Source organism: Agrilus planipennis, unplaced genomic scaffold, assembly GCF_000699045.2.
Source record: "Agrilus planipennis isolate EAB-ADULT unplaced genomic scaffold, Apla_2.0 scaffold219, whole genome shotgun sequence".
Classification (NCBI taxonomy): domain Eukaryota; kingdom Metazoa; phylum Arthropoda; class Insecta; order Coleoptera; family Buprestidae; genus Agrilus; species Agrilus planipennis.
Window position 1 is genome coordinate 391282 of NW_020439309.1, and position 13062 is coordinate 404343.

Below are 13062 nucleotides of genomic sequence, written 5' to 3' on the forward strand. Positions count from 1 at the left end.
CGGTGAGGAGCGTATAATCCGTACAGTACTGCACGGAAAAATTGACCATTTTATCCACTACAATTGCATTGCTCAAATGTGCTGTTATTGGTACCATTTACTACTGAAAATATCAGCGAGAATATATATATATATATTTTTTGCTCCTATTAATCTATCAGTTGAGCAAAAAAAAAGGAATTGCACAAAAAGGCAGTTAAAATTGGCCTTGCAAAATAAAAAAGTTATGTTCTTACTGCTTATTTTTACATACTTTGATTTTTATTATAAAAAGGTACAAAAAAATAGTAGTAGTAAGGATGTACGACAGTAGTAAGTATAGTATTATTATTTTGCATATTATTCTTATTTATTTTTCTCTAAAAAATTCAAGTTGACTAATGACATACCTGTTTACCCAATAAAAGCTTATCTAAAATAAATTCTATACGTGGGCATGTTCACTGTATAATACATCTGGGAGACATTAAAACAATCGGAATTAAAGACAAAGATTAGATACCTACATCGGAAGACAAAATTAAAAGAAAAAATTATAATGTAGGCGCTATTGATGTTTGACAAAAGGCTCATAGAAGCAAAAATGGCAACTGCGTCATCTTAGTGTGCATTGTCGAATGCCGCCTTTGTTTTTGGTAATCAAAAATGTTTTAATTCTCCCATTTTTTAAGATTTTTAATCTATGTCTCAGGCATGAAGGTCTAGTCAGAGGCATATTAGAGGCAGCAATAGGAGTTAGTAGGGGTAGAGGTAGACCTAGACTAGATTACTGTTGACAAACAGCTAAAGATGTGGGTTGTTCTAGTTTTAAGGACATGCGAAGTTTAGCTAAGGATAGGAAATAGTGTAGGTACGTGTCCATCCAGTCTTAGGACTGACGACCTTATGATGATGAGACTCTATGTCATCATCATCTTATATTTAAAAGAAAAAACATTATAGAATTTCTTGCTTTTGACGGATAATGTCACATCTCTGTTTGGCATGTTGCCGTGCCATTCTCATTAGCCTTTAGTCGGATGGAAAACAGATGAATCATTTATCCGTTTTTTATTTTGAATTTTATTTTCTGAAATTATGCAATAATAACAAGCACATTTTTGGAGTCAAGCAATGTATAGCTACAAAGAATACTCCGTAAATACAGCCAGTAACGACTAATAACTAGTGTTGAGTTGCGTACAATCATCAACCTTGTGCATATAATGACGTAACGCCTGGCATGCCCCTTTTCTTTAAAAGACTTAGGCACTTTGTAATGGTTTTTAATACACCAAACATCGAATCAAATTTTAATTTTTTGCAGATCTTTACTTGAACTTTCGATTTATCAATTAAAAAAAAAATACAACACGTTACTGAAGTGAAACTTCTTCAAACACATACTGGATAGGGTTAAGGAATTGGCGTCAGTGGCGTCGTTTCGACTGTATAGTGAAGGCACACATACACAAACACATACAAATACATTCATACATTTTGTTAGGGCTACACTAAACATGCCGGAGTTGCCTGTAACGAACGTTGCATTGAAGCGCGCTCACGGCTCAAGCGATTCCCAACTCGACTACGTGACCGATGGAGGGGGGACATCCGTTGCATGATTTCGTTACATAGCAACTCGCATGAAACGAACTTACCCTACCGTGCGTAAAGATGTTTCACTTCAAAAAAAATTGCTGAACAATCCCAATAGTAAAACCGTCTCCCAGTAATGTCTACTACGGCTGAACAAAGATGGAACGGTATCTGTATATGCCCTGCATGCCCAGAAAATGAGTTTTACAAAATAAACAGCACAGTGGTAGTTATAAATAACGTTAATTTTAATTTTGCATTTTTATAGAATACTTATCCATTTACTAAACATAAATATGTATCCTCAAATAAACGAATGTAGGTAAATAAATAAAATATGAAACCCACTCACCCGCGACATTCGGTGAACTCAATGTAAAATTATTGTAACAAAGAGTTTGTATTTACTGTTACGCCTCACTCCTATGCTTCCCCTTACATCCGTTCTTATTCATCATTGGAAATTTAACAGACGCCATAAATGGCTCATACTTAAGAGTTCATAATTTAAACATTGACATCCCTCTAATTGATAGACATGTCAAAGTGCATTATTAATTTAATTTGTAAAATTGGCAAAACGTGGCATCGCCGGGGTGTAAATGTTGAGCCACGTGAAATTTAAAGGGGTGACATTTTGCTTTCTATTTGAAAGAAATTAGTCATAGCCATTAATTAGACACAAAAGAAAATTTTAGAGAATTTTAAATTTGCGCTTGTTTTTGAAAATAATTGTACCTACGTAATTATATATTTTTGAAAAGCCCATATGATGTCTAAAAAATATTTAAAAAAATATAGTGTTTCATTACAAAAAAAAATACAACGTGTAATTGTACAACACGCTACTNCGTGTAATTATACAACACGCTACTGAAGTGAAACTTCTTCAAACACACAAACATACCGGGATAGGGGTTAAGGAATTGGTTTAATGGTATTACTTGTACACTATGAATTTAAATTTTACACTATACATACCGGAGTTGTCTGTAACGAACGTTGCATTGAAACGCGCTCACGGCTCAAGCGATCCCCACTACGAACTCGACTACGTGGTCGATTAGAGGGAGGATATTCGTTGCATGATTTCGTTACATAGCAACTCGCATGAAACGAACTTACCCTACCGTGCGTAAAGTTTCACTTCAAAAAACATGTTTGAATTATAACTAAAAAAAAACGCTAGAAGAAATCTGACGACGCCACTAGATTCTACGGAAAAAGTTCTATAAAAATACATTTTAACTTCTTCAATAGATTTAAACTAATTTTAACTGAGGTTCGGGGATGCCTGAAAGGTGATACTTTTCAATTTCACCCTGTATCTCAAAAACAGAAAGGATTATAAAAATTCTGCTGACACTATCTTTCATTTCATAAAAAAATGTCGCGAAAACCGCAACCCTATATCTTTAAAAATAAGGGAGATACCCTGCATAAGTGCCAAATGAGATACCTTGTACATTGCACATTTTAGGCTTATATGAATAAACTAACATCAACTTGCAATCAGTCATTTGTCATTAAATCGCTGAATTATTTTGACTGTTCAATAATTCCACTTTTACAAACATTCATTTTGGGATAACGCAAAAAATATCTTTAATTGTTATTATTAAGTCAATGAAGCATTTCATAAGTCAAAAGAAGTTAATTGAAATAATAGGGCCGCTTCGTAATGCAAATTCATGTCATCCTAAACTAGAGATGCACCACTACGGTTAATGGTTCATGTCTTCGTTCTGGCGGGCAGTCCATAAAAATATACCATCTTAACCAATGTCCCAAACCACATTAAGTCTCGTATAAAAAGTCGTTTAAATAAACAACCAATGAAATTTCAATTCCCGGTTGGCGGATTTTCAACGAGATTGAATTGAAATCGTAGAAACGATTATAATGTTTATAAACACTAAAAGTCTGAAAGGTGACAAAATTTTACTAATAACAGAAATTGTAGCAGATCGGTTAACAGGTTTGTTGTTAACCTAAAATTCTTATTATTCCGGTGTTGGTTCTTTCTTTTTTTTTTCCCCCGTAGAATTACCCTACTACTGGCGTCATTATCGGGTACCCAAGCCGGATACCCGGCCCATCCCTATTCTAAACTTTTTTTTAATTTTTTTGTCTGTTTTAACGACAACATACACAAACAATTTTTATTTTCTACTAGCTGTACCCTGCGCGTGTTGCTACGCCACCAACTAAAATAAATTTGAAGACATTACACAAATATTTAATTCATTTTGAGTCATTTTATTGATTAATTGAAGTGCTGTGAGATACACAATATTTCTTGTTTTTCCTGTCAAAAATTGGTCGTACCAACTCAGAAACCTTGCCTCATGCACAACAACTTTGCTAAAGATCATCACATGATCAAATGCATAGTTTACGATTCTATAAAGGACATACAGACAAACATTCATTGTTATATATATCTGTACATTTACATATGTTACCTTTCTTATGAAATAAATTTCATTTATCGTTCACATTCTTTCCCAATAGATACCGAAAAGATGTATTAGTTATATGTCAATTTCGATTAACATGCATTAATATTATAATTTCTAATTTCAGTCTTTTTGCCATTTTCTGTAAGAAAGTATAACTAAACAATGATTCGGTCAAAAAAGCATATCGGATACGCATTCGATAATACACTACAAACCCATGATAAAAATCGAAGGGGTGAAATTACACACCATAAATTATATACGGAATTGAAGTACCATATCATCCCATTTCATAACTTAAAGTTTGTTTTACCTGGATACTCAGGTGTACCGCCCAAAATTGACGGCATCATCAATGTAAGATCGTCAATCCTAAGACTGGCTGATACGCAATCTTCGCATTTCCCTAAAACATCCCACTTAATTAGTAACTAACAGTAATTTAATCTAAATCTATCTCCACTCCTCTTTGTGCCTCTAATATGTCTCCGACTAGACATTCATGCCTAAGAAGGTGTCCTACCAACCCATCTCGCCTATTTTTTATTGACTTCCATAGAATCCTCTGTTTTCCTATTCTTTCTAATACCTCTTCATTTCTCCATCCACGGTATCCTCATCATTCGCCGGTAACACCACATTTCGAACGCTTCTATTCTTTTCTTTTCCGCCGCGCCCACCGTCCATATTTCGCACCCGTACAGCGCCGCACTCCAAACATACACCTTCAACAATGTTTTTCGAATTTCTAAATTAACTGTTTGCGAGCATAGAAGTGACTTCTTTTTATTGAAGGCGACTCGACCCTGCTCTATCCTCTGCTTTATATCCCTACTACTCCTTCCGTCCTGACCTGACTTCCGAGATACCTAATCAGTCATACCTGCAATCAATCAATTCTAATCTTTCGTCTTTCTCTTTTGACGGCATATTGCCTAAAGTTGTTGTCTGGTATGGTATTACAATCCTACATATAATATATAGAGTCATTTCACTCCTTGGATTTTTAGCATGGCCTTGTAGTCTATAAGATTCCGTAGCCCTTTAACAGTTAATACTTAATTACTCCCAAGCTAATGAAAAGAGTGTACATCTGAAATAATTTTAATTGGAGTAGTAAAAATTTAGCAGAATAGTATTAAAAAATCTTAATGCATAAAACACAGATTAGTTGTAAATGGATTCACAAGTATAAAAAATTGAAACATTAGAGGGTCATTTCATATCATCTCCATATGATGACAAAATACAAGAGAAATTAAGGGATATGACAAAAATTATGATGATCCTGCCGATGGTTGATCATGATCATTTTGAAGTTCGTGGAACAGCCAGTAAATAAAAATATCCCATAAACTTAATTCTTTCCCTATTTCTAAATTTTTTAATGACAATTATAAAACATAGTGCAACTGTTGTCGAGTTTATATGAAAGAAATTAACTGTAAATTATATAGAATATTTCTTTTGAAAGATAAGCATACTCTGCATTTAATGTATTTTAGGCAATATCATCATAATGAATAATATAAATTGCAGCACTTAACTGATCGTAATAATAATAGTGTAAGGAGCGAACATATCATCTTTTCAGCAAAAGAAACTAACGATATATTAAAAGATCTTCCATGTTCTACTGTTGATATTTTTGACGAATTTGAAGAGAAATTAAAAATTGATTCAGATTTTGAAAGAATGAAATGACAACACATTTTTGATTGAAGTGAAACTTCTTTACGCACGGTAGTGTAAGTTCGCTTCATGCGAGTTGCTATGTAACGAAATCATGCAACGGATGTCCCCCCTCTACTCATCCACGTAGGCGAGTTCGTAGTGGGAATCGCTTGAGCTGTGAGCGCGCTTCAATCCTTCAATGCAACGTTGCAGACAACTCCGGCATGTATAGTGTAAAATTTAAATTCATACTTTACAAAAAATACCATTAAACCAATTCCTTAACCCCCATCCCGCTATGTTTCTGTGTTTGAAGAAGTTTCACTTCAGTAGCGTGTTGTATAATTACACGTTGTATTTTTTTTTTACATGTTTATCCATTTATTTAACGCTATGTTAGTCTACTTTAAGGAGCATTAATTCCAACCCGTAATAATTTCCAGTTGCCTCTATTTTTATGTGCCCCNTCGAGAGTATAATGAGCTTTTTTCTCCCTACCTACGATTTTGTCAGCGCGCATCCAAGACATTGGAAGGGGCACATCGCTAGAGAAAGTAAATGAAGTATAGCTGTTGATGTTTATCCATTCGACAGCCGGCACTGTTTACATTCTCCATCCCACTTCGCTATAAGTACACACCTACGTTGTCAATCCACGCGCAAAACTGTATGTGGATTGTAATAATTTGCTGTAATTTTCTTAAAAAATATTTTGATCTTTAATCACGCTGTTGTACTAACCGCGCGATTTCTTATTTAATCTGGTTAACACCATCGAAAGCTCGGTACTTATTTCAGAAACACTCTGTATGTTGCGTGCTACGTAATTATAAAATAAACGTTTTACTAACTTTTGTTATTTGTATCTATTGTACTTTAGGTATAAACTAGTGTTACCTACATATCACAATCTTAGCTTTTTTAGGCCCTAATTAAATCCCAGTCATATTTCTAAGCTTCAGTTATAAGGCAAACCTAAATAATTTTCTAATTAGGCTAATTTGGTCCGGATTAGATCCCTAATTCGGGCATTCCTAGTTAGTTACGAACAGGGAAGTGTGTTATTTTCCTAACTAGGGCCTTCTTCTACTGCCTCATTCGGAACAAGTAAGGAACTCGGTTGGCCTAATAAGAACCTTAAAAAAAAAACGAACCGAAATTTCTAGTCGGGATGAAGTCCTATCGGAAACAGCTACTACAAAGGTCGATAACTATAGAAACTACAAGGGTGTAATATAGATATTTCCATTAGACCAAGCAACTGATTCGCGGAACCCTTAAACAGCATGATTCTATGTCAAAATCGCTAGTTTCTGGAAATCAATATGAAATAGGCGAGATAGGTTGGTAAGACACCTTCTCAGGCGTGAAAGTCTAGTCAGAGACATATTAGAGGCAGAAACAGAAGAAGAGGGGTAGAGGTAGACCTACGTTAGATTACTGTTCGCAAATATATACTTAAGGATGTGAGTTGTTCTAGTTTTAGGGAAATGCGAAGTTTGGCTCAGGATAGGAAAGAGACGTACGTTTCCAACCAGTCTTAGGACTGACGACTTTTAATGTAGCATTTGGCAAAAAGAAAATGATACACTTTCCAATTTAATAAAATATTGGTTAGGATCAAAAGATCCTCGCAGTTACTAATAGGAACATATGGGTTTCCGTCGACTATAATAAAAATTTGAGAAAATAATGTCATCAACCTGATGAAAGATCCCAATCGTCAGAAGTCCCATAAATCTCCAATTTTTGACTTACGACCATTCTCAAAAAAAAATAGAAATTCCCATAATAATTAAAGTTAAGTTAAAGTTAGTTAAAAGTCTTTAGGTCTGAACATAATACATATACATATCCATCCACATATAGGCGCAAGCGTATGTGTGTATATTGTGTGTGGATGTGAGTATGTCTGCAAGTGGACAAATATGATTACACACACCCAGCGGAAGAGTCGCAATTATTGGCCGATTTTAATATTATTTTTTCTATTGATTTGTGAAATACTAGAACAGAATCCTATTATAGATTTTCAAATTGATTCGTTAAAACATATATTTTTTTAAAATTTCTTCTATAATTACTTTCTTTTTTCAGACATGATAGGTTAACATCTCCGCTTTAGTCAGTCACCATTCGGTTTCTTAAAGTTAGCTACAAGAAATACTGAAATAAATGCAAGCTTGCAGGAGGTGATAAAGCACAATAAAGAAAGAAAATTAAGTAAATATTTGGTAGTACAAAAGTTCACTGTTTTCGAGAAAGCGTATTTGAAAGTAGAAACAAAGACCAGTCCGATCCTGGCAAATCACGCAGAGAAAACGACAATGTAACGTTGCATTCAATCAGCTGATTTTAGTAGCATCAGTGATGTATTTCTTTTGAATTTGAATTATTTCTACTGTTTGTTATTTGTTAGGTTAGATTAAGTGTGATTCAAGATGATTATGTTACAGCCAACCTGCAGTAGTTATTTGTTCATTTAAAGTTTAACCTTATATGTAGTCAATTAATGTACAATTCAATAAACTATTTTAACAACATAACATCAATCATTAGACTGGGTCAGTACGTCACTGTGGAACAGCTGTTGTTACAATTATGTGACCCGAACCATAACACCGTTCTAGAAGACGAAATCCTTAATTTCATAGAAGACAACTCGCAAAATAGTACACGCGAAATACCACGAACCCTTAGCTCCTCTCGTGTGACACACAGGCAAATTTTAGAGGAACAGTTGATGCATTCCAACTGATTTTCAGCCCCGAGTTGATTTTTGTCAATATCGTTTCGAGTCCAACTTTTTCCATAGGATGTTGTTTACGAACGAATATTTCTTGACGAGGCGGAATTTTGAATTTTCATAAAAGTCACTACTGATGTAACGAAAATCCGCGTGTCGCGCATCCTTCGCGAATTCAACAGTGGTTTTTGGAAAATAATCATTTGTGTTCATACTTACACGTTGAAGTGTAATTTAAACAGTCCTGCACATTATTTGCGACGAGTAAAAGTTATTAATAATTAATTTTTAACGTAATAGGCGTCTAAACACTATGTGTAGTATACTTCATTTACTTTCTGTAGCGATGTGACCTTCAGTTTGACCGGCGCAAAGTAGAAAAGAACAGCACTAGGCCAGAAAAGGAAGGAGACAACTCTCGGCCAAACTCTTAACCGGTGAGGAGCGTATAATCCGTACAGTACTGCACGGAAAAATTGACCATTTTATCCACTACAATTGCATTGCTCAAATGTGCTGTTATTGGTACCATTTACTACTGAAAATATCAACGAGATGTTTATTTATATTTGAAGACATATTAAAGGCTTTAACGCTTGTTTTCGACTCGCACTACTATTCATGATTGAACAAAACTTTTGGCAGGTACTGTATGAAAAAGTATGTTTAATGAATAAGAGTCGAGAGTATAATGAGCTTTTTTCTCCCTACCTACGATTTTGTCAGCGCGCATCCAAGACATTGGAAGGGGCACATCGCTAGAGAAAGTAAATGAAGTATAGCTGTTGATGTTTATCCATTCGACAGCCGGCACTGTTTACATTCTCCATCCCACTTCGCTATAAGTACACACCTACGTTGTCAATCCACGCGCAAAACTGTATGTGGATTGTAATAATTTGCTGTAATTTTCTTAAAAAATATTTTGATCTTTAATCACGCTGTTGTACTAACCGCGCGATTTCTTATTTAATCTGGTTAACACCATCGAAAGCTCGGTACTTATTTCAGAAACACTCTGTATGTTGCGTGCTACGTAATTATAAAATAAACGTTTTACTAACTTTTGTTATTTGTATCTATTGTACTTTAGGTATAAACTAGTGTTACCTACATATCACAATCACCATTGAACATATATATATATATATTATAACTGTTACAATATCCACTTATTCATCTATGCATTTAGCTTGTTGCTATGTACCTACCTACATAAATGTGTATATTATAGTTAATCGATACATGCTTTTATTTTTAAAATGGCATTTACAAAAAGCATACCTGCAAATGAATCAATCGGGCAAAAACAGCATAACAAAGAAATCCATTCATATTTTTTCCTGTCAGTAAATCATTAAGAAATACAAAAACAGCAACCGATTTTTTTTTCTTATTTCATCTGAACTTTATGATGTTCTTTGTTACCGGCAAGTCGAAAAAAGATAATTGAAAGTAAATTCATTCTAAACAATAAAATGATTGTTTTCAAGGTGTCAGTTTTTCAATCTACTACCTGGGACGTATTAAACAATACGTCATTAATAGTTACCTATACTTCACTAGTACCGTACACCTACTTTAATTATTTTTGGTTTGACATACCATTACTTTGCTAAAGACCGGTAAAATTTACTTGGCAACTTATCAAACAGGGTTTCCTACAAACACGAAGGAATTTTCTGCTAACAAACACACAGCTAATATTTCCACAAACAGAACCTAATGCCGAAAGGAAAATAAGTATTACTAACTTTACACATAAAGCATGTTTAGATGAATTCCAGAATTATCTCCTTTAGTCATTATTCAATTAATCATATTATACCCCTCGCACACGATATTTTAACACTGAAATAATTTTTAGTGTCGAAAACTTCAAAATTGGAAAGTTTTCATCAATTTCTTAAAGGGTACTTTAATATACAGGGTGATTCAAAACCTACAGTGTTGATTGTAGTGTCAGCTTATAGGGACACACATTAGGTTATGGCTGACGTAACTCGCTAGTACTAAATCACACCGTAACGAGCGTTAACGGCAGTTGCATTAAAGATGGCTGCCTCCACTGAATCCGAGCACTGTGTGTTTTAGTTTGAAACATTAAAGTCAGCGACAACAATGCAAGTTAATTTCCTAAAGATTCTCCTAGTAGGCCTAGTAATTTTCTTTTTAAAAACAGGGTACTCGGTAAAACATATGAAATCATCTATCATCAATATCTAATGAAATCGTTGAGCAAGTGATACAAAGTTTTGTCAACAGCCCTACGAAATCGACCTGGGGTGCTCCTCGCGAGCTGCACGTTCCACAGACGATTATGACGTGTGTTAAAAACACGTTTGCATTTAAAACCGTACAATTAACGACTGTATTTCAAAGTTGTAAAGTCCTTTAAGAGTCACCCTGTAGGTATTATGAGTTTAAATATGGTTTAATAATTTTCGGTTCGTACAGAAGTTATGCGAAAATGGTCATAGAAACATCAACTTTTTATGTTTTATGTTAGAAAATAGTAATTTCCTTGACACCTTGGACAGGGCAAGAACCACCCCTAAAATTTCAAGTAGCAAGAGGGGGGTCGAGTGATACATCAAATTAAAGATTTTTGGAAGAGCCTTATGGTGATATCAAAATTTGTTTCATTAAAAGCAACTGTTACCGACTAAACTTTTTTTTCTGTATGACAAAGTTACATCTTAGATGCCTAATGAGCATTCTCAAAAAACAATTCGGACATATCAACCTTCCCTACAATCGAATAAACTATTTTTGATAATAAATTGACACGAAAACAACTTCTCTGCGAAATACTTACAGGTAAAAACGGTTCAAGAACGATTTGACACCAATATTATAGTAAAAAACATCAAGCTGTTGTTGATTATGAATTATCAAGAATAGCTAGGTCGTTTGTAACTTAAAAACGAAAAGAAGGAATGTTAATTTGGACGTACTAAAATTTTTTTTAATGGATAAACTCAGAAGTAACTAATTTAGTCGCCAACAGTTGCTTCCATCTAACAAATTTTGGTATTATCAAAAAGCTGTTTCAAAAACCTTTATTTTGATGTACCACTCGAGCTCTTTGCCATTTGAAATTTTGGGATGGTTTTTACCTTGTCCAGGATGTCAAGGAAATCACCATAAACGTAATATAAAACTTAAAAAAATAACTCTGCATCATTTTCATTAGCGCACCCTGTATAATATAACGTATGTATGTATGTATATCTTTAAATACCATACCATACCATACTCTAACAAAGTTAATCAAATATTAATGAACTGGATATAAACAACTCATTTTGCTATTTTACAGTTTTACAGTATCAAGAGGACAAATTAATTGCTGCATTACATATAGATTTATAAAAGTCATTTAAAAAGATATAAGTACCTAAGTAAACATTTGAGCAAAATATCATTTCCAGGTTACACTTTCATAGCTAAATTAATTAATATTTACGCATAAATACTCTAATATTTGTGTAACTTCAGCCTTAACGATTTTCTTTGTTGGATAGAACTGAATTTTTTATTTAAAAAACAACACAAAATTAGATACCTACCTACCCAAGAATATAACAAATTACAATAAAACAATTCCAGTTAATTGCCAAACAGAACAAAAACCAAAACTGTGTGCGAATAAAAAAGTAAAGCAATAAATTATATCAATATTACACAAAGAAAAATAAAATACAAAATTAAATGTCTCTAGATTTGCCTATTTAGTTTATTTCCTTTATCACTAGGATAAATAGAAAATATAAATTTTTTCATACCGGCCGGCTTTAAAAACAAGTCAATCTTGTTTAATGTAAGGTTCATGCGCATAGAACAAAGCAAACCCATTAACCTAATATTATGCCCCCCTCTATAAAAAAGAGAACCACAAAAAAACAACCACTTACTATTGACAAGATAAAACGTCTGGGAAAACAGGAATCAGCCTTGCAATTGCACACTTTAAAACAATATTGACAAATAATGGCGAGGAAAGAAACTACAAACACACCATTTCACCAGCAAACTGAAGTCTCGAAGAAGCCGGCTGTTCGATACGCTTTGACAATGAACTCAGCTGACTAGGACAGGTTGCGCAATCGCAGAGAACGTGAAAATACCTATGTACATCGTTCTTCGTTCGAAGAAAAAGCAATTCTGCCCTATAATGACTAATAGAAAACGACATTCAAACGTTTTTTTTAAATTCAAATCTTTTGCAGCTTTCTAAAATGAAAAATGCATCTCAATCTTATCTCACTGTTTGCATCGACCGTTGTATTAGTAAATAACGAACAGATGTTAAACGTCAAAATCAGCTGTTCCGTTTGGTAACCAAAACATTTACTGCTTTTGTTGTTCCGTACGACTATAAAAAACTTGACGGTCATTTGTAAACGTCGACGGCGCGGCGCTGTTACTAACAATCGATCGTTTGAAATGCTTTAACCTATGATACGGTATAATTTATACCATAAATCATCAAATAAATACCCACGTAATCTATGTAATTTTTCAAAATCCGCTCAGTTAATTAAATTATAAGATCAATCCCACCACAAAGTAACGGACGATCACAACACAGGTATTTAA

At 34.0% G+C, this 13062-nt stretch overlaps 1 protein-coding gene across 1 annotated transcript in view; it reads right to left on the reverse strand.

Annotated features, from left to right (window-relative positions):
• LOC108739381 (sestrin homolog) overlaps positions 1–12537 on the reverse strand; it is a gene marked incomplete at its 3' end in the record, with an annotated part of 175954 nt that extends 163417 nt beyond the window's left edge. Inside the window, 1 exon segment of the mRNA XM_025978517.1 lies at positions 12378–12537.
• Positions 12538–13062: the final 525 nt, after the last annotated feature.